Raw genomic sequence first — 20,808 nt, forward strand, 5'->3', positions numbered from 1 at the left:
TTGTAAGAAAGAATTTCATGGCTTATCCAAGGGTTCTTGGATTAAAGAATGCACCCCTAGTAAATCAAGAACCAGTCGAGGATGGTGAGATTCGAGTTTCCTTGACCTTAGTCCATTCTCCAGGCACTGATCCTCCAGGATGTGTGGGTTCACGTCTAAGTCTGGGGAACCGCAGAAAGGCAGGCTGGAACTGAATGGCGCCTTGGGCAGCCTCTGACTGGCCAAAGCAGGTGGGAGAGGAGCAGGTTCCAAGGGCACTCACCTGCGTTACTTTCACAGCTGAATACGGAGCTGGGACTCATTAGATGGCATTCAACTGGGTTCCTAGGCCCCTGACCCCCAGCCCCCAGCCCCCGGCCCCAAGGACACCATCCCAGAGAACGAACTTTCCGAAGAGCCGGACCCAGCGACTTTCTGTCACGCACAAAGCTGAAAGGACAGGTAGAAACACGTAAGTACCAGGCAAAGTTGAGCCATATTCTAAATAAGGTTGATTCTGGGCTTAGAAATCATGCGGTTCCTAGGGGAGGGCATTGAGCCAACTTCCTCTTAATGGCTGTAAACTTAGATTCGGGGTCCGCAATGCTGGGAACAGAAGTGCCGTTGTGGGGACACAAACAAGGAGATCCGTCAAATGTTCAGATTACAAGGGAAATGTTTCCTCAAGCCCTTGTCTGTAAAACTCTCATTTGCAGTTAAATGTCACTGGCTTCTGGCTTCCTCTGGGGTGACAGGCATAATATTTCCTTCTTCATATTCTCACAAGACGTTCTTTCTTCTTGCAACCGTAGCACTAACAAACAGGTGTCTCAGCTCATCTGGAGCTTGAAAACACTCTACCCGTAATTCATTTTGCAAAACATTGTCCTACGGAATCAATCCTAACTACAGAAAAACGTTCTGTGCACAAAACCAATTACGGTATTTAAAAAATGGATAACAGTAACATAGCAGAAATAACATAGATGTCCAACAAGGGGAAATATTCCCTTGATTCCGACTTCATCTAAATGATGGAACATTAGAAAGCCACTAAAATGACATTTGAGAAGTGCCTGAAAAAAAGGGCTGATGATATAATATTCAATTAAATTAGTAAAATACAAAATTGACACAGATAAAAGCAGCCCCCACCACGTGGGATCTGACCTGGTATTCTCAGCTAGGCCTTGATGTTCTTTTGTTGAACATAAACAATTTCACAGAACACAGATGTCAGACCAGGCCTTTCAATGACCATTGATGGATCAAAATGAAAGTAAGATCACACTGCTTTCCCGTCTGAACACAAACACAAACGTGAAACACACACAAAACAGAACCAGACACACAAATAGTGTTAAGCCACAAAAGTGACCCAGCGTCTCCTCATCTTGTCCAGTAAGAATGATGACAGCTTCTTTTTTTTTTTTTTAAGATTTTATTTATTTATTTGACACAGAGAGAAGAACAGCAAAAGAGGGAACACACGCAGGGGGAGTGGGAGAGGGAGAAGCAGACTTCCCGCAGAGCAGGGAGCCGATGTGGGACTCGATCCCAGGATCCTGGGATCATGACCTGAGCCGAAGGCAGACGCTTAACGACTGAGCCACCCAGGCGCCCATGATGACAGCTTCTTGACCAACCCTAGTCTTAGCATTGCTTTGGTCTTCCTTCCTTCAGGGTAGGATTTATTAAGCTATCCAATCCTAGAATCACTCCCTCCTTCCAGACAGCATCCTATCCGGAGAAGCCCTGCTTCTTTAAATCCCCCAAATCACCTAACACAAGACTAAAACCCTCTTACTGAGATGCACCCAGGGGTCCCAACCCGTTCAACTACTTATGTATTCCTGGTGGTTTTTGTCTGGAAGATATTGGCACAATTTATGTTTTGTATGACTTCAACTATTCCCTTTTTTTTTTTTGCACTCAAAATACTGGGGCAGGGGGCCCAGCTCTCTCTCTCTTAAGCTCACCCATTCTCATATCTCAAGAGCATACTTTAAAAAAAAATTATATTTACTTATTTGACAGAGAGAGCATGCACAAGCAGAGGGAGAATCAGGCTTCCCACTGAGCAAGGAGCCCTACGAGGGACTCAGTCCCAGGACCCTGGGACCGTGACCTGAGACAAGGCAGCCGCCCAACCGACTGAGCCACCCAGGCGCCCATCAAGAGCATACCTTTTGCTTTAAAAAACTTTCCCACTTCAGGGGCACCTGGGTGGCTCAGTCATTAAGTGTCTGCCTTCAGCCCAGGGTCTTGGGATCGAGCCCCGCATGGAGCCCCGCATGGAGCCCCGCATGGAGCCCCGCATGGAGCCCGCGGGAAGCCTGCTTCTCCCTCTCCCACTCCCCCTGCTTGTGTTCCCTCTCTCACTGTCTCTCTCTGTCAAATAAATAAAATCTTAAAAAAAAAAAAAAAAACTTTCCTGAAGACATCCAAATGGCCAACAGACACATGAAAAAGTGCTCAACATCGCTCGGCATCAGGGAAATCCAAATCAAAACCTCAATGAGATACCACCTCACACCAGTCAGAATGGCTAGAATTACCAAGTCAGGAAACGACAGATGTTGGCGGGGATGCGGAGAAAGGGGAACCCTCCTACACTGTTGGTGGGAATGCAAGCTGGTGCAACCACTCTGGAAAACAGTATGGAGGTTCCTCAAAAAGTTGAAAATAGAGCTACCCTACGACCCAACAATTGAACTACTGAGTATTTACCCCAAAGATACAAAAGTAGGGATCCGAAAGGGTACGTGCACCCCGATGTTTATAGCAGCAGTGTCCACAATAGCCAAACTGTGGAAAGAGCCAAGATGTCCATCGACAGACGAATGGATAAAGAAGAGGTGGTATATATATACAATGGAATATTATGCAGCCATCAAAAGGAATGAGATCTTGCCATTTGCAACGACGTGGATGGAACTGGAGGGTATTATGTTGAGCGAAATAAGTCAAACAGGGAAAGACATGTATCATATGATCTCACTGATATGAGGAATTCTTAATTGCAGGAAACAAACTGAGGGTTGCTGGAGTGGGGGGTGGGGTGGGAGGGATGGGTTGACTGGGTGATAGACACTGGGGAGGGTATGTGCTCTGGTAAGCGCTGTGAATTGTGCAAGACTGTTGAATCTCAGATCTGTACCTCTGAAACAAATAATGCAATATATGTTAAGAAAAAAAAAGAAGAAGAAGAAGGTAGCAGGAGGGGAGGGATGAAGTGGGGAAATCGGAGGGGTAGACGAACCATGAGAGACGATGGACTCTGAAAAACAAACTGAGGGGTCTAGAGGGGAGGGGGGTGGGAGGATGGGTTAGCCTGGTGGTGGGTATTGAGGAGGGCACATTCTGCATGGAGCACTGGGTGTTATGCACAAACAATGAATCATGGAACACTACATCTAAAACTAATGATGTAATGTATGGGGATTAACATAAGAATTAAAAAAAAAGAAAAAAAAACTTTCCCACTTTTGTTATTAAAGAAAAAAAATACTGGGGGAGGGGATGAGGGGAAAAGAAGATACAGCCAAGTGTTGCTATTGTGAGTTTCTGGGAGGTAGGAGTGTGGGCTATTTGTTTTTTCCACCCCCCTCCATCCCAGGGTGAGACAGTCCTCATTACCCAAGATTCTTCTAATCAAGAAGGAGAAACATCTATTTTACTTGGCACAAGAAAGATGAATTCTCTACCTGTAGACTCAAGGACTTTGATGTTGAATGTTCCTCAATAGTCCTTGCTTTGATCGACTGTCTTTTTCAATGCCCTTCACAATTACATGGGCCTTGAGTCTGTTTCCTGACGAACTGATACCAGGTAGAGGTTTGCAGAATTCATGGAGGCTTCTTTACGTCTCTAATCTGCTGACATTTAATTAGACCTTAAGAATTATTTTGCATGTGTTCTTTGATGAACTCTTTTGGGGTTATTATGTTAATAACAAAAAGTTGAAACTTAAAAAATGTTTTAGGAAAGCTCAAGACAAAGGTCTGCCCTCAAAATATTCCAATGGGGAGAGGCAGAAAATTAAGATTTAAAATGTCATACAATCTTTTAAAGCAAATAGTGGGGAATTTTCCAGATTGCCAGTGAAGGTCCTTACTTTCCATGAGCACATTCATTCTGTTTAGAAGTGCGGGTACAGTTTATCTTCTCTGATATAAATAAAAGGAAAATATTTGGTCTTTAATTGGATCTAGCCCTCCCCCTCCCCCATTCCCAGTGATATGTGAATTGAAGAGAGCTCTATTTAAAGAACACTTTGTTACTTCTGGCTAAATATAATCTATTAAATCCAAGCATTTATCTCTGCTTTCTCAAGAGGCATATCCATCAGCTCTCACCTCTTGCCCTTGACACTTTGCTGGTCATGAAATGGGGACCCATCTCTCTGGCATCCACACTCAACCATTTTGTTCTGAATCCTTCCTGTAGAGCCTCTGGAAATTCTGCTGAAGGAAGCTGAGTTACAAACCTAAAAAGGAGAGCAGGAAACGTGTTGTGTTGGTTACAATTGAACGAAAACGGGCCCTTGCATTGGGAAAAACAAGACCAACCCAAACCAGGTAACCCATTTTTTAGGAAGCAGCTAGGAACTCACAGGAAATGAAGCTCCTGGACCGTCTATACCTATAGATTTCTCTAACCCGCACGGAACGGGAAAGCGCACTGGTATTTGCCAAGCACTTCCCTGCAAGCAATGAGATGAATACGTGCGGTGTGGCCTCGGAGCTTGGGGACACCGAGGGAGGGCGCCCAGGGAGGGCGCTTTTCGGCCTCGCGCCTCCCTCCCTGCACCGTGCACGCGAATCAGCGACAGATCTCCTTCCCCGCAGCGCATCCAGGGCAGCGTCGTGCAGCGGACGGGGGCCTGCGAGCTCTGCAAGAGGACTTGCTCCCGCCCAGGCCTAAACCCCTGCTTACCCTAACCCCCATCGCCGCCCCGGGGCCCGAGTAGATTTGCCCCCAGTTCCAGAGACCCCAGCACTGGCACGCTCCCAGGTCACCCGCAAGGGAGGCAGGTGGTAGTGGACGAATCGACGCGACCTCGTTGGAAAAGAAGATGCTTGTAGGGAGCACCCTCGTCCTCCTGCTCCGAAACGTCGGGGGCCGCGGGGGGCGTTCGCCCCCTCCCCAAGCCTTCGTGCAACCTGCGGATTTTTGCCCGACGCACTAAACACACTTTTGTCTGCACGGGAGTCTTAGGGCTAAATCTGCCACATTGCCTTCTGTACTTGGAGGAAGCGCAGCGGACGCCTGTAGTCGTGGCCGAGTGGTGAAGGCGATGGACTAGAAATCCATTGGGGTCTCCCCGCGCAGGTTCGAATCCTGCCGACTACGTCTGAGCTTTTACCAAGCTTGTCTCAGGAGGGCCCCCCCTTTAGCTCTCGCCGCAACCTGACCCTAGCACCGCGGTGGGGGGGGCGTGACTTGTTCTTGGACCCGGCAAAGCCCCACCGCCGTTGGGCTCCCCTGTGCTGCCCAGAAAAAAATGCAGTGAGTACAAGCCTTTCCTCAAAAAGGAAATTGCACCAATAGACCTGTTTCAAAACGAGACCATTTGGTGAAAGTGTCCCTCAGATAAATTGCAGAAGGTATTCCTGCCGCAAAATGAGAGCCATTTTTATTTTAATTTAGAAATTTATGGTAGAGTAAAATTGACTTTTTGAAAGAATTTGCGTATTTTCGTGTAACCAACTGCCATACTCAGGATACAGAACAGTTTTGTCAGTCCATAAACTTTCCTTGTGTTACCCTTTATAGACACCTCCCAACCCCCCACGCAATAGCTGATGACCACCTATGTTTTCTGTCCCTATGGTTTGGCCTTTTTTGAGAATGTTCTTGAAATCGAATACAACTGTTACATGGGTGGGAATGGAAAATGGCACAGCCGCTCTGGGGAATAGTTCGGCAGTTTCTTACAAAATAAAACATGAAAATACTATATGATTCACCAGCTGCACTCTACATTTCCAGAGAAATGCAAACTTAGGCTTACACAAAAACCTATATATGAACGTTCATAGCAACCTTATTTTTAATAGCCAAAAACTGAACACAACCCTAATGTCCTTCAACAGGTGCGTAAGGACACAAACAGCGGGCATCCTTGGGGACTCTACTCAGCAAGAAAGAGGAGGATGCTGATGATGAATCAACAGTCTGGAAGTTCATCAAGGACACTAATGCTGAGTGAAAGAAGTCAATCTCGGTAGGTCACATACTGTATGATTCTAATTACACAACCTTATCAAAATGACACAATTATAGAGATTAGAACAAATGAGCAGTTGCCAGAGGCTTAGGGATGATGGGCAGAGGGTGTGGGCATGACTATAATGGGAGCAGGTGGGAGACTGTGGCAGTGATGTTCTGTGTATTGGTTACATGAATCTGCATAGTATGTAACCTTTTGAGATTAGCTTCTTTCACTTGAGATAGAACCATACACAAACATTGAGCCAATATTAATTTCCTGCTTTTGATATTGTACTTTGGTTTTGTAAGAAGTAATCCACCAGAGAAATGGGTGAAGGGTACATGGAACCTCTCTGTACTATTTTTGCAACTTACTATGAATTTGTAACTATTAAAAACAAAAGTGTTTTTTAATTTTATTTTTTTATTTAAATTCAATTTAGTTAACATGCAGCATATTATTAGTTTCAGGGGTAGAGTTCAGTGATTCATCAGTTGCATGTAACACCCAGTGCTCATCACAACATGTGCCCTACTTAATGCTCATCACCAAATTACCCCATCCCCCCCCACCCCTCCAGCAACCCTCAGTTTGTTTCCTAGAGTTAAGAGTCTCTTATGGTTTGCCTCCCTCTCTGTTTTCATCTTATTTTATTTTTCCTTCCCTTCCCCTATGTTCATCTGTTTTGTTTCTTAAATTCCACATATGAGTGAAATCATTTGGTATTTGTCTTTCCCTAACTGACTTATTTCACTTAGCATAATACCCTCTAGTTCCATCCATGTCGTTGCAAATGGCAAGATTTCATTCTTTTTGATGGCTGAGTACTATTCCATTATATATAATCTTTATCCATGCAGCTGTGGATGGACCACTGGGCTCTTTCCATAGTTTGGCTATTGTGGACATTGCTACTTTAAACATTGGTGTGCATATGGCCCTTTGAATCACTATTTTTGTATCCTTTGGATAAATACCTTGAAAATAAAAGTCTTTTTACATTAAAAATATGAATAGAGGGCGCCTGGGTGGCTCAGTTGGTTAAGCGACTGCCTTCGGCTCAGGTCATGATCCTGGAGTCCTGGGATCGAGTCCCGCATCGGGCTCCCTGCTCAGCAGGGAGTCTGCTTCTCCCTCTGACCCTCCTCCCTTCTCATGCTCTCTCTCATTCTCTCTCTCGCAAATAAATAAAATCTTAAAAAAATATATATGAATAGAAACTGTATTTTAAAAAAAGATTTTATTTATTTATTTGAGAGAGAGAGATAGAGCACGAGCAGGGAGGAGAGGGAGAAGCAGGCTCCTGAGCAGGGAGCCCAATGCGGGACTTGATCCCAGGACGACCTGAGCCAAAGGTAGACACTTAACCGCCGGGGCCACCCAGGCACCCTTAAAAACTGTATTTTACCAAATAATTTCTACGTGTATATTTTGATTATCATATAATTATTCTTTTACTTATTAATATTATAAATTAAAAAGATGTATTTTATGGATTGAGTTTTGAATGTTAAATCACATTGCATTTCTGAAATAAACCGCACACAAAATTGAAATTATATGAGGTGATGGATGGTAACTAAACTGATCATGGTAATCATTTTGCAATATATACATATATCAAATTATTACATTGTATACCTTAAACTTACACAATGTTAGATGTTAATTATACCTCAGTAAGGCTGGAAAAAAATAAAAATAGAATTGCCATATGACCGAACAATTCCACTTCTGTGTATTTACCCCAAAGAATTAAAAGCATAGTCCCAAACAGATATTTGTACACTCATGTTGATAACAGCATTATTCACAAGAGCCAAAAGGTAGAAACAACTCAAGTGTCCATCAGTGGAGGGATGGCTAAACAAAATGTGCGTAATTCCTAATTGCATGTAATGAATGCTTAGGTCATTACTCTTGGGCATTTATTTTATTTGTATATATGTACATAAGAGTGTCCCTCTAAGAACACTTCTAGCCGCACAGTATGTGTGTAGTACTGATATGTACTATTTTTATCATTTATTTCAAAATAGTTTTTTTTTTTAAAGATTTTATTTATTTATTTGAGACAGAGAGAATGAGAGAGACAGAGAGCACATGAGAGGGGGGAGGGTCAGAGGGAGGAGCAGACTCCCTGCAGAGCAGGGAGCCCGATGCGGGACTCGATCCAGGGACTCGATCCAGGGACTCGATCCAGGGACTCGATCCAGGGACTCGATCCAGGGACTCGATCCCAGGACTCCAGGATCATGACCTGAGCCGAAGGCAGTCGCTTAACCAACTGAGCCACCCAGGCACCCCTCAAAATAGTTCTTAATTTCAATTGTGACCTCTCCTATGAACCATAAATTATTTAGAAGCATATTTATTAATTTTGTAAACAAAGATAAATTTGCATTTTCGTGTTTGATTTCTGGCATGATTTTATTGCTGTATCCAACCCTGTTATACTTTTGGAGCCTTGGTTTGTGGGCTGGTAAAATGTCAAATTGGAGATAATTTCATCTGTGTTTGGAAAAGGTTTGCATCCTGAAGTCAGTATGTGCACTGTTCTTTCTATATGTATATGGATTGCATTATTTGGTTTTATGGTTATTTTTCCATTTATGTTTTCTTTTTATTTTATTTTATTTATTTGACAGAGAGAGACACAGCGAGAGAGGGAACACAAGCAGAGGGAGTAGGAGAGGGAGAAGCAGGCTTCCCACCAAGCAGGGAGTCTGATGCGGGGCTCGATCCCAGGACCCTGGGATCATGACCTGAGCCGAAGGCAGACGCTTAACGACTGAGCCATCCAGGCACCCCTTCATTTATGTTTTCTATCAGTTTTTCAGAGAGGTATATTGTGTGAAAATGTCCCACTATGATTGCGGTTTTATCTGTGTCTCTTTTTACTTCCATCACTACCTGGAATTTTTTTCTCCATTTCTTAATCTTCCAGAAGCAAGACATTCTGGATAAAGCACGGTTTATGTAACAGCTATGAATTGGAGCTACAAGGTGTTACCTCCAATTGAACAATTGCAACAAGAAAGCCTAGACAAAAAATGTGTTTAACTTATACAAGCTTTAGCATATCTGTTGAGACTTTAGAGAAGTCTTGTTACTTAGAAAAACTTCTACATGTTTCCTTCCTCAAAAGAAATGAGGAAAATGTAATTCAAGTATAATTGTTCTCATGGGAAACTCAAGATTAAGGTTGAAGAGAAGTTGCAGTAGAAATTCAGATTTTCCTTCCTCTGCTTAAAATGAGCCTGGTTCTACCCCCAGGGCCTGACCCAGATTTGTCTCACTCTGGGTAGGAGACAATCAGAACTGGTTTGACCAGAATCTCAGCTTCAGACATGGGTGTGTCTTTCCCTCAGAACACACAGTGTTGAGGTTAAGGAGTCATGCAACCTGAACTTAAGGAGGCTGTTTCCTTAGCAGCTTTATCTTTGATCTTACTTGAGTGATTTCATTTAATGGTTACAAGTAGGCTACATGGTATAAAGGAAAAACCTAAATGCAGGGAATTCTTAGTCTAGGGTGCAGTCTTCAATAATTTTGTGAATTCCCTGGAATGGTTTCCCTCTCACTGGCCATGAGGTCCAACAAATTCTTTTTGACTAGTACAAGCAGCTTCTCTAGAAGGACTCAACACCTCTTTCCCCCCGGATAACCAGTGCTCACCAGTATATTAAGGATGGAAGCCCATTTGGAAGCTCTTGTGCTCAGTGGCTATGCCCTTGTTCGTCTATTATGTTCACAGCCCATATGGCTGCATCCAGTACAACTAAACTGATCGTGGTGAGCATAGAGCCTTGTTGAAACCCTAATTCTAAGTCCATTATGGAACTTAACTCTTCATCTTCCTGTTTACATCTTACCACCTTGTTGCCGCCCAAGATAAACCACTCCACCTTTTTTTTTTCCTTAAGATTTTATTCATTTATTTCAGAGAGAGCGTAAGCCATAAGCGGGGTGGGGGAGGAGAGGCAGAGGGAGAAGCAGAATCCCCGCCAAGGACCCTGGGATCCTGACCTGAACCAAAGGCAGACACTTAACTGACTGAGCCACCCAGGTATCCCACCACTCCACCTTTTATAATCAGGATCATATGCTGAACTCATATTGAGCATTTTCTACATGGAAGATCATGGACAAGCACTCTGTGCAGAGTAGCATTATCAATTCTTGTGTAAACCCACATTTCCCAGTTTTATTTGTATTTTAGCTTTCCATCTTATCCGTGCCATTAGAGTGCCAGTTACAAGCACTTCATCCAACCTATCCCTGGTGAACTTTCTTCGTGTCTGCGTTTAGGGAGCTTCCTTCCTGGTAGATGCTGATCTCCATGAGGACAGGAATCGTGCCCTTGTCTTGCTTACCTTTCCAGACTCTAGCACCTTGCACAGCACCTGACCTTCCCCAGGAATTCAATAAAACTAGTTAAATGGTTGTGTAGAAGGCACTAATCTAATGACTTTTTTCTACAATAAGAAGTTTAAAAAATATATTTCGCTGTTTAAATCTTTTTGTTTGGTTGGTTGGTTCAGTTCTAATTTCTTCTTTATCCAATTCCTTATTCCTGCTTTTCAGATGTATACATATATAGTCCTAGACCAAGAAGTGACTTTTCAGGGGACACTGGCTATCCCCAAGCCTGAGATGATAATGGCTTACTCACTAAAGGAGGAGAGGTTTCAGCTCAGTATTTTGCAAGCTCTAGTTCCACATTCCCTTTAAAATTATTTTTCTGTGGCAATGTTTTTGCACTTGTTCTTGTGAGTTACAGGGTAACACCGTCTTCCCGTGCTGGAGATCGCTCGCATTTGTGTAGGTGAGCAGAATCCAGGTTTTGGGACAAGGTCCTGGCCTGATAAAGGTTTTGCTTGGGATTGGTGTTTTGCATGGCGTGGATGTTTTGCAAGTTCCTTGTGTTTGTTTTTTTAATCACTGAGACCACTGGAAAGAGAGGTGGACTGCCTTTGGGATCTTGTTCAGCCCAGTTCTTAGGGGACTTGCGTGCGGCCACCTTCCTCGGGATGGCGGGCGCAGCGCGGTGCGCGACACGCAGACCAGGTTTCTGTCGTAGGACACCTACTGCTATCCTTGTATGAGAAGTCGTTCTGCGGTCGTGGGATGCGCTGGGAAGGCAGCCTGCACCCCCGGAGTCTCACCAACACAGTTCCGTGCCCAGAACCCTGTTCTTGGGCAAAGAGTGAGGAGGGGTGGGAGGTGGGGGGGGGGGGCAGAGGGAGAAAAAGTCTCTGCGGCGCAGCAGTGAAGAACGTTTCAGGGTACAATTTGGCAGCCTTCCCTGGGCACCTTCCTCACGAGGAAGGCGAGTGTGACCACAGGTCTAGATGGTGACCTGCAGCGTGTCCCACACGCCCCTTACCCATCGCGACACGTTCTGTCTTTCTCTGCAAGCACAACCTGCCCCAGGTCCTCTTGCAAGTTGCCTTCCGTGACTGCCAGAAAGGGACACGTTAAAGTTTGTTTTCCTCGAAGCAATATACCTGATAATTAAATAAAGTGTGTGGGCGAAAATACCACCTGGCTGAAAGTGAGCAGAACTGCAGAGAGCAGATACGAAATTTCCAAGCCTGTTCCCTGTTTACATAAGGACTCACCATATCTTCACCCAGTGTCTGAGCCTTAAATCATACAGTGGATACGAGACGTTCAGTCCAGTACTTCTCTGTATAACAAGGGCTCACTCTTTTCCTTAATGAAGAAAGCAAGGACTGGGACCACTAAGTGCCTGAGTTGGGGGTGGGGGACTTTATGGGTTCATGTGGGTGGCAAAAGATAAGGTAAAAATAAAATCTCCTAGGGTTTTTATCAAAAGACTGTCGTGCGTGGACATGAACTAAGAATTCTGACTCATAAACTCAACTAAATGCTTTCAGTAGAGTTTCGGAAACTCATCATAGACAATTGTGCGGGTTGTCCCCTCATGTGGGGTTCCATGGTGTAATGGTTAGCACTCTGGACTCTGAATCCAGCGATCCGAGTTCAAGTCTCGGTGGAACCTGCTATGTGTTTTGATCTCATTTTGGGTTTTTCCTGGGAAAGGGCTGTTCATCTAAATGACCAAAGTCAATTTTGCCCCTGGTGTCTCCTATGAGTTTCTGCAAGTCCTGACGCGTCTGAATTTGGGTGAGGAAGAAGGAATAGAATTTCATTCTGGCTTTACAGAGCTTATTTTGTAAGGAAGAAAAGAAGTAACAAAAGTAAATGCAGTAGGGAAACAGCAAAAGCCCTGCACTCTGCAGCGACTGGAAAACCAACTCAAGAGCAACAATCCACTTATATGACATTCATTTTCTGTGCACATTAGAATGAATGTTTTAGATATTTCAAACATGGGAAATAAATAATTCTATTGGTATTGGAGAATATACATACAGCTAATAGCAAATTTCTCTTCTACCCTGGCGTCTAGCTGCAGTTTCTGCCCCTTCCTCGCCCCCTATGGCCACTGAACCCAGTTTATATATATAAAATACAGACACTACACACACACAAACCAAATGTGCTTAAATTGGGTGACTCTAAGTACATGGGCATATAAGACTCATTTTTTTGCATTTCAAAAATATCTACATATTTAACCTATATTGAAGTAAAAATTAAGGGGAAATCCACAATATTTTCACTGCAATGTTCATCTGGTCATTGTGCCACTGATAGAATACCAAACAACCCTCTTTCTCATCAAAAATTAGTAATTACTGCTGTTTCTTTGCTAATTACATTATTTGTAGAAGTTTCCTTTTTTCATTTGCTCTTCTACTATTTTGCATAGGCCTTTAATTTTTTTTTAAATTTTAGTATAGTATTTGTTTTAGATGAAGTGAGTCTGTTTTTCTCCTGGCTTTGAAATTTGCAGACATTTCACTAAGGGCTGGGAAGATTCCATCCCAACAAATGGTCTCATTATGATTCCAGATGTGTATGAGATTGTTATTAGGCAATTTTGTTTTCCCTCACAACCAACACATATCACTCACTCCAAGTGTGATCACACTGCAAATTCTCCCCCCATTTGCTGGTCTTAGTCACTGTTGGCTTCTTCTCATATTGCCCCTTTGTGTAAACTGTTTAATCAAACATTTATTTCCAGATTCTCCTTCATAATAAACGAGTTGCATGAAGTTTCTGCAACTACATGTGGACACACTCCATTGTTTAAAACCAGAGATCTGTGGCTTTCTCCCTCACAGTGAGCCACTAACTGAAGAATACTGTGCACTTCTGGAGTTTTTGCAAGTACTATCCTGGGAAAATACTAATTAGGGTTTCGTTGTTACAGGATTTTTGTTTCCTTAGTGCCCGCGGTTCTTGGTCACGCCCCTTCAAAGAATAAAGAGCTAGACCAGATGAAGAGTGGTGGGCAGCTCAGCAAAGTTTATTGAGCGATAGTACAAAGCTCTTAGAGATGGAGGGACTGGAGAGGGTTGCCATTTGGGGGTTTAAATCTAAGGGTCTTTATAAGCTCTTTTGCAGAGCTCTCTTGAGCATCCTGAGTGTGGGCCCCTTGTGGATTGACTGCTAAGGTGTGCCAATCAGGGCTTTGGTCGTGCACCTGTTTACCTATCAGATTATTGTTCACATGTGGATGGTCTTTTGGGCTGACGTTTGGAGACTAACTGCCTCAGCGTGTGAGTTTGTGACCAATGTTTTAAGGTTCATTGTTTTGTTTCAGGATGTTTTGCAAAAGTCACTCCTGCAGAGGCTGTTAGACAGGATGCTATTGTGGTCTTGTCTTAAGTTGTAAAGCAGGATGGTAGTGCAGTTTTGTGTTAGCTGTCCTGGATTTTTTTGCTTTCTTGTTGGGGACCCTGGCCCTGACTACCTAAGTGTCCAATTAACTCCTAACACTATCACACCCCTTTGACCTTCAGGGTATGTGCAATCTACTCTTCATACTCATCATTCATGTATATAGATTGCTCTTCATTTGGTCAAAATTGAAGTTTGCATTATTCTCTTTTATATTCCTAGATACATGTTTTATTTTTCAGACAAAAATGCAAAAAACAGTAAAACCCTAAGTCTTTATTGCACACATTTTGTTATCAGAAAATTGAACACATGACTCAAAACCAGAAAATTTATTTTAATTTTTTTTAAAGATTTTATTAATTTATTTATCAGAGAGAGGACACAAGCAGGGGGAGGAGCAGGCTCCCTCTCTGAGCAAGGAGCTGAATGCAGGACTCGATCCCAGGACCCTGGGATCATGACCTGAGCCGAAGGCAGATGCTTAACTGATTGAGCCAACCAGGTATCCCCCAAACCAGAACATTTAAAGAAGATATGGTCAGTAGATATTTTCTCTACATCAAAAACTGGTCACCATGGTTGATTAAAACCCATAGCCATATGGATTAATCTGATTATTATGAAGAGGGGAGGAAGGATTGTGAAGATTCTTTTCCTTTTTGTTTTTTTCTGATTAAGCATGAGAAGACCCAGCCATATTTAAGAAGGAAGGCTTGAATGAAGTAGATGAGTGTATATCCAAAGCAAGTAGAAATGCAGTTTGCCCACAGTTATCAATCACTCATTGTATATTGCTGATGAAGCTTTCAAGTGTGATCAGGGTCCTTTTTGTAATGCTCTCCCATCAAGAGTGTTGCCATCTACAATGACGCCCTTGTAATGTCTGTTTCCCAGGACATTCTATGAGTAGATCATTTTATTGTCTGCAAACTAAAGAAGCCCTCCTGCGGGTCAGGGTACAGGGCTGATATAGGGATTTCTGGTATACAGGTTGTCCTAAAATGGAATTAATCATGCCAGTGATCTTTTATCCTCTCAAAGTTCGTCCATCTCACACCATGCAAGTGGCCCTATTTGAGGTTGTTTTAATGTCCCTCGTTACCCACATATTTGATGCTAATCTGTTGTGAAATGGAACTCAAAGACTTTGGTCAAAATCAATATTCCTCATTCTTATCCCAAAAGAACTTTGATATGTTGAATTTCAATTATGAAATTAAGAAGTAAACAAGAATTTCATCACAAGAGAAGTGTTGCTACAGAGGAAGAAAGAACGGGGAAGAAAGCAACTTACAGCATCCGGAAGCTGGCCTGGCATTCAAGCCACGCCATGTGATTCTCCTACTGAGCATAATCTCACAGAATACCAACATCAGACGTGGTTCCTCTGAGACCATGGGAAAGTGAGACCAACAAGTGGCATCACAACTTTGTGGAAGCTAAGCAAAGCCCAGGTCACTGCGGCCACCCACAAAACACCAAACCTCCCTCTCACTGAAACAAGTGACTGCCACTCCTCACCAAGTATAGCTGTACCTTCACTCTAGTTTACCTCCTTATAAATAAGATCAATTGAGATACCTAGTGATAGAATAGCTCTGCTTTCTGACAGTCCTAATCCAGATCAGAACCCTGCTACTTTGGACCGTCACTCAAAGCACCCAACCAAAGCCCAAATCCTAGAATAGGTTCTTTCTAACATCCTCCTCCATAAACACCTCATGATTCCTCCAGTGTGTGTTCTCCTCACCACAGTGGATAATAAGCCCACCCTGCTCAACCACAGAGATGTTCCTGATAGTCTGGCTGGAGGCATTGATGTGGTCCACATAATGTCAGAGAGTTGCAATCTGTTTTTGGAATCCAGAGCAGGCATTTGAATTAATTATGTCCCACAATTCAAAGCACGTTACCATTATTGGTCCATATACAGCTCTTTTTTTTTTTTCTTGATCGATTGATATTTCCCTTTCACAATATAACATTCTATGTCTTCGAACTCCAGTAGCAACTATTCTACTATTTACTATGTAACTTTCCCCCTCACCTCCTTCCCCCCCAGATTCTGTAACTTTTCGTTTGAATGTTTTCTTGTGAAATATGTAGCTCTGTTTGCATGTCTTTTGTTATTTTATATGAGCAGTACAGTGTTGCACACATAGTTTTTACATTTAATTTGTAACTTCTTCTCCCTGTGTCATCCTTCAGCGTGTGCATCCACCCAGTTTAATCAATCACCAAGTCCTAGAAAAACAGATTGATTAAAAATCCCACCAGTGTAGACATGACTACACTGAACGTATTCATAGATATCTTCCTATAGACTTGTGGGATATTTAGCACGAGACAGAACAATTGGATCCTGTGATATGTTTATCCTTTATTTAATTAAATGGTACCAGATTTGCTTCCAAAGTAACTCCAGAGTTTCCAATCATCACATCGCAAGCATTGACATCCCTACAACTCTATCGATACTTTGAAATTTCTGTCATTCTAACTTTTATCCATTTAAAAGAGGTCAAATGATATATATAGATTCTTTAATTATGTCTCAAAGATTACAGTGATTTTAAACACCTGTCACGGGCGCCTGGGTGGCTCAGTTGGTTAAGCGACTGCCTTCGGCTCAGGTCATGATCCTGGAGTCCTGGGATCGAGCCCCGCATAAGACTCCCTGGGGAGTCTGCCTCTCTCTCTGACCCTCCCCCCTTTTATGCTCTCTATCTCATTCTCTCTCTCAAATAAATAAATAAAATCTTTAAAAAAAAATAAACACCTGTCAGATTTTTAGACTATCCCACATATAAATTAATATCTGTAAAGACCATATCTCAATTGATTGAATTTTTTACCTCTATGATGGTCTCCCTCTAATCTCTCCCACAAAGTTAACTTTAAAAGTATCTAACATAGGGCGCCTGGGTGGCTCAGTTAGTTAAGCTCAGGTCATGATCCCAGGGTCCTTGGATCCAGCCCCATGTCAGACTCCCCATCTGCTTCTCCCTCTGCCCCCCCCACTCATGTTCTCTCTTTCTCTCTCAAATATATAAGATCTTTTTTCAAAAAGTATCTAATGTTTACATTTTTGCTAGAATTTGTTTCTGCAAAGTAGATGTCAGTATTTTTGTGTATTTAATTTTATTTTCCATATGGTATTTTGCTATATATCTCATTCTGCTCCTGAAATTTTCACTATTTTTTTTAGATTCATCTACATGGTTATGTGTGGATCTACTCCTTTTAAATGTTGCCTAATACTTTTTGCGGTAAATACACTTTCTTTGACACAAAATACATATGAGCTGGATGTAAAATCTTTGACTTACATTATGTTTTCCTAAGTATCTTGTAGGTGTTTTTCCCACTTCCTCATACCATTGAATATTATTCTAGAGGATGCTGTTTCCAGTATGATTCTTCCCCTTCGCAGTAAAGTGATTTCTTTAGTGACTCCCTAAATAATTATTTCTTTATCTGCAAAGTCACATAATTTTACAAGGAAATATCCAGTGTTTTCCCCTCTGTTTGTGGTCACCTTTTTTTCCCCACTGCCCCATCCTTGCCATCTCTTCTTCCTCACTTATAAGTTTGCATCCATATTTCTCTCTTCTTGACAAGCACTCGTAACCTTCTTAACCTACTATTTGTTTCTTCCAATCATTTGTGAAGCCCACAGAAACACTTTCATCCCCTGAAAGTGTATAGGAAGTAGGAAGTGGGGACAAAAGAATCTGCTCTGGGGTTTCTATGCAGAAGAATTAAGCATTAATTCTTTCTAAGAAATATGTGGGTTGATGCTTTGTAGCATTTTTAAAATCTCACTCCCTTCCAATATATATATGTGGCTTAATTCCAATTTCTCTCCATATCTGGGGCCAAAATAGCTCTTCCCTTTCTCTCAAATCAGTCTTAGACTCTACATCCAAATCCTGTTGACTGAAAAAGTCTTTTCCAGTATCAGGCTCTGGTGTTCAGGAGCTGAAAAGGTCTACTGTGTGGGAAACTCTTTATAAACTGTTAAGAAACTCCTGCTCAAAAATAGGCAAACGCCATGTACTGATGAGTGATACTCCCCGTGTCAAAGGTAACAAAAGCACGAAGCACTCAGGGGCAGCAGTATTCTATGCCAGGCTGAATCCAGAATCTTACACGGCACTACTCTCCTGGCCTTATCACCAGAGAATGAATCCAGAACAGTGAACCGACCCAGTGATGGAGGCAGATGGTGGCAGGAATCCCCAGCACAGGCAGAAGCCCACCGACAACTGTTGGGAGGGGGGCTGCGGAGCCCAAACCAAGCGACCTTTAAGCTCCATCCTCCTGCTTCCTAGTTCTGAGACTTCAATCATTTATGGTTGGATCTCTATGGACCTTGTGGTCTGTAAAATACAAATGTTGTAAAGATCTACAAATACTAAGACGTGTAAAGTCTTTGGAATGTGGTGTGTAGTAAAGGCTTGGAAAATAGGACCTGTTATCTGTTATTTTGGGATACTAACACATCTAACCCTGAGTCTGCTAACAATTTGACAATTTTAGGAGTGTCTCCTAAGGAACTTATGAAAACCTCAGTTCATAAGCCTGTCTGGAAGTCCTCGGTCAATACCGTCTCATTGTGCAGCATTGGAAATCAACTATCATGGGGTTCCTGCTTAACTCCTATCTTCTTGGCACAAAGTGTTCAATAAAATTACCTGTTAGTGTCACTACTTTTTATGAATCCTAACCTCCCTATGAGTGGAGAGTGGTTACGGGGAGTACCAGCGTGCTATTAAAGCCCAGGGGCTGGAGTCTGTGATCTGAGGCATCTAATGAAGTCAGGTGAACTGCCCTGCGTAGCTTCCCAATTTTGAAGGGTGACTCCCGCACTTGAGAAAGTAGCGTCTTCGGACAGGGGAAGGCGTGCGCTATCCGTATCTGCAGGTGCAGGTGGAGGATACGCGTTGGGGGAACAATCTGGGTTGTGGGAACTTGGGTTGGTTCCCGGCAAAACCGTAGTCGGCAGGATTCGAACCTGCGCGGGGAGACCCCAATGGATTTCAAGTCCATCGCCTTAACCACTCGGCCACGACTACCTGCTCGCCACCGCCCCAGAGCTGGGGTGAACCACTGGGGGACGCGCGGAATGCCGCCCGTGGTAGGTCCGGGCTCTCCGTGGAGAACGAAGGAGCGCATCTCGAGCAAATCCAGAACAGGTGGGACAGAAGACTCGAAGGGCAAGTGCCCTGGGCGCTGGGGCTCGTCCCCTGCCTGCGGCCATCCGCGGACCCCACGGTCACGCCTCGTGCTAGGGAACCTGTGGAAGGCGAGCCCGGCTGAAAGTGCGCCCTGAACGACGTCGAGGTGGCAAACGCCAGCGGGAGAGGCACGGAAATGAAGGGGTCGTGGGTAATTACCTACGGAGCTAAAATCTAAATCAGGACCCTCTTCGGTGGCGTTCAACTTGTCCTTCCAAAAGGACCGTTAAAACCGCCCTGGGGCGGAGAGGGAGGCGGGGGCCTCGTTTCCGCCCCGACTGCAACAGCCGGGGCGGGGAGGTCGGGGACCCCTCAGGGACAGGAGGGGACGCGAGGTGGCTCCCCGCCGGGGAAAGGCGCGCTCCGAGCACACGCGGTCTCCAAGGCCCCGCGCTCGGCCCCGCGCAGCACAGAGAGGAGCAAAAAGGAGGTGAAAACGCGCAAATGTTGGAATAAATCTAGCCAAATTAATAGGGCCCATTCTGGGGTCAGAGACTCTCTGGTTTACCAGACTGGGATAAGGAGGGGAGCATTCGGACCAGATCCCGTTTTATGGAAGTGTCAGAAACCCTAAAACCATGGACTTCTCTCTGCACTCTAGGAACGGAAGTGCATTCCCAGGGCATACACTAGTAGATTTAGACAGAATCTCACATACAAAAGGAATGTGACCTCCAGGGTCGAGCCCGAATATGCTCCTCTGAGAGTTAAAACTCTCTCACATCTGTTTTCCTTTAGGATAAGGTGACAGTAATGTTCCCCTCACTGTATTCTAGTCATTTTTATTTGGTCTTACTACCATGGCACTTGCTATAGACCCTCATTTAGGCTCATAAAGGGTTTGTAACACTTAACGCGGTAAATTTATTTTGAACTTTATTGTCCTTGAGCAGTTTTATCCAAATATTGTCCCCGACCAGCAGCGTGTGCACCATCGGAGGTCCCTTGAGAAATGCAAGTTCTCCGGCCGAGTTCAGATCGACAGAATCGGAACCGGGAGCATGGGAACGGGGAGATCCAGCAATTTGTTTTAGCAGGAAGCCCACCAGGGGGTTCTGATGCTCACTGAAGTTTGAGAAGTCCTCTCCTAGGGAAATATTCTTAACAAAGAAAACCATGTATTGCACAAAAATTTTTGCATTTCTCATTGTGATGGTTTAAGTAATATATTAAAAATGGATGAATGTTTAAGTATTTTTGCTTCATCTGCCACTAAAATGAGATTTGGGAGGATTCTGTAATCGTTCTGGGAAAATGTTTATGATACAATATTCACCGACATAGTAGTATGAACATGACTTCGAAGAGGCAAACTTTTTGCATGTGAAATACTGAGAGGAAGGAAGGAATACTTCAAATGTTTCTAGTGTTGGTTTCTGGGTTGTGGAGTTATGACTTAATGTTTTTGTTTACTACAGTGTGAAGTAATCAAGTCTTATAAGTGAATAGCAGAACAATGCATTTTATTGATTTATTTAATGATGTTACCCAAGAGTTGACATTTGCTTCAAATGGTTCTTGGGTTAATGTCTGTCTTGTTCAGTGCACTCCACAGTGAAAGCACTCACCTTGAACTTGTTTCTCAAATAA

The 20,808-nt window shown here is 43.4% G+C and overlaps 3 non-coding genes across 3 annotated transcripts; 2 read left to right on the top strand and 1 right to left on the bottom strand.

Moving 5' to 3' along the window:
- The first annotated feature begins 5,252 nt into the window (after positions 1-5,252).
- Positions 5,253-5,334, top strand: TRNAS-AGA (transfer RNA serine (anticodon AGA)). The gene has a single exon. It is a non-coding gene; the product is annotated as a tRNA-Ser (tRNA).
- Positions 5,335-12,152: 6,818 nt separating this feature from the next.
- Positions 12,153-12,224, top strand: TRNAQ-CUG (transfer RNA glutamine (anticodon CUG)). Its single transcript has one exon. It is a non-coding gene; the product is annotated as a tRNA-Gln (tRNA).
- Positions 12,225-18,974: 6,750 nt separating this feature from the next.
- On the bottom strand, positions 18,975-19,056 carry TRNAS-UGA (transfer RNA serine (anticodon UGA)). The gene has a single exon. It is a non-coding gene; the product is annotated as a tRNA-Ser (tRNA).
- Between the last annotated feature and the right edge of the window lie 1,752 nt (positions 19,057-20,808).

This window comes from Mirounga angustirostris, unplaced genomic scaffold, assembly GCF_029215605.1.
Source record: "Mirounga angustirostris isolate CCGP_5_RB_7025 unplaced genomic scaffold, mMirAng1.0.hap1 SCAF_8, whole genome shotgun sequence".
NCBI lineage: Eukaryota > Metazoa > Chordata > Mammalia > Carnivora > Phocidae > Mirounga > Mirounga angustirostris.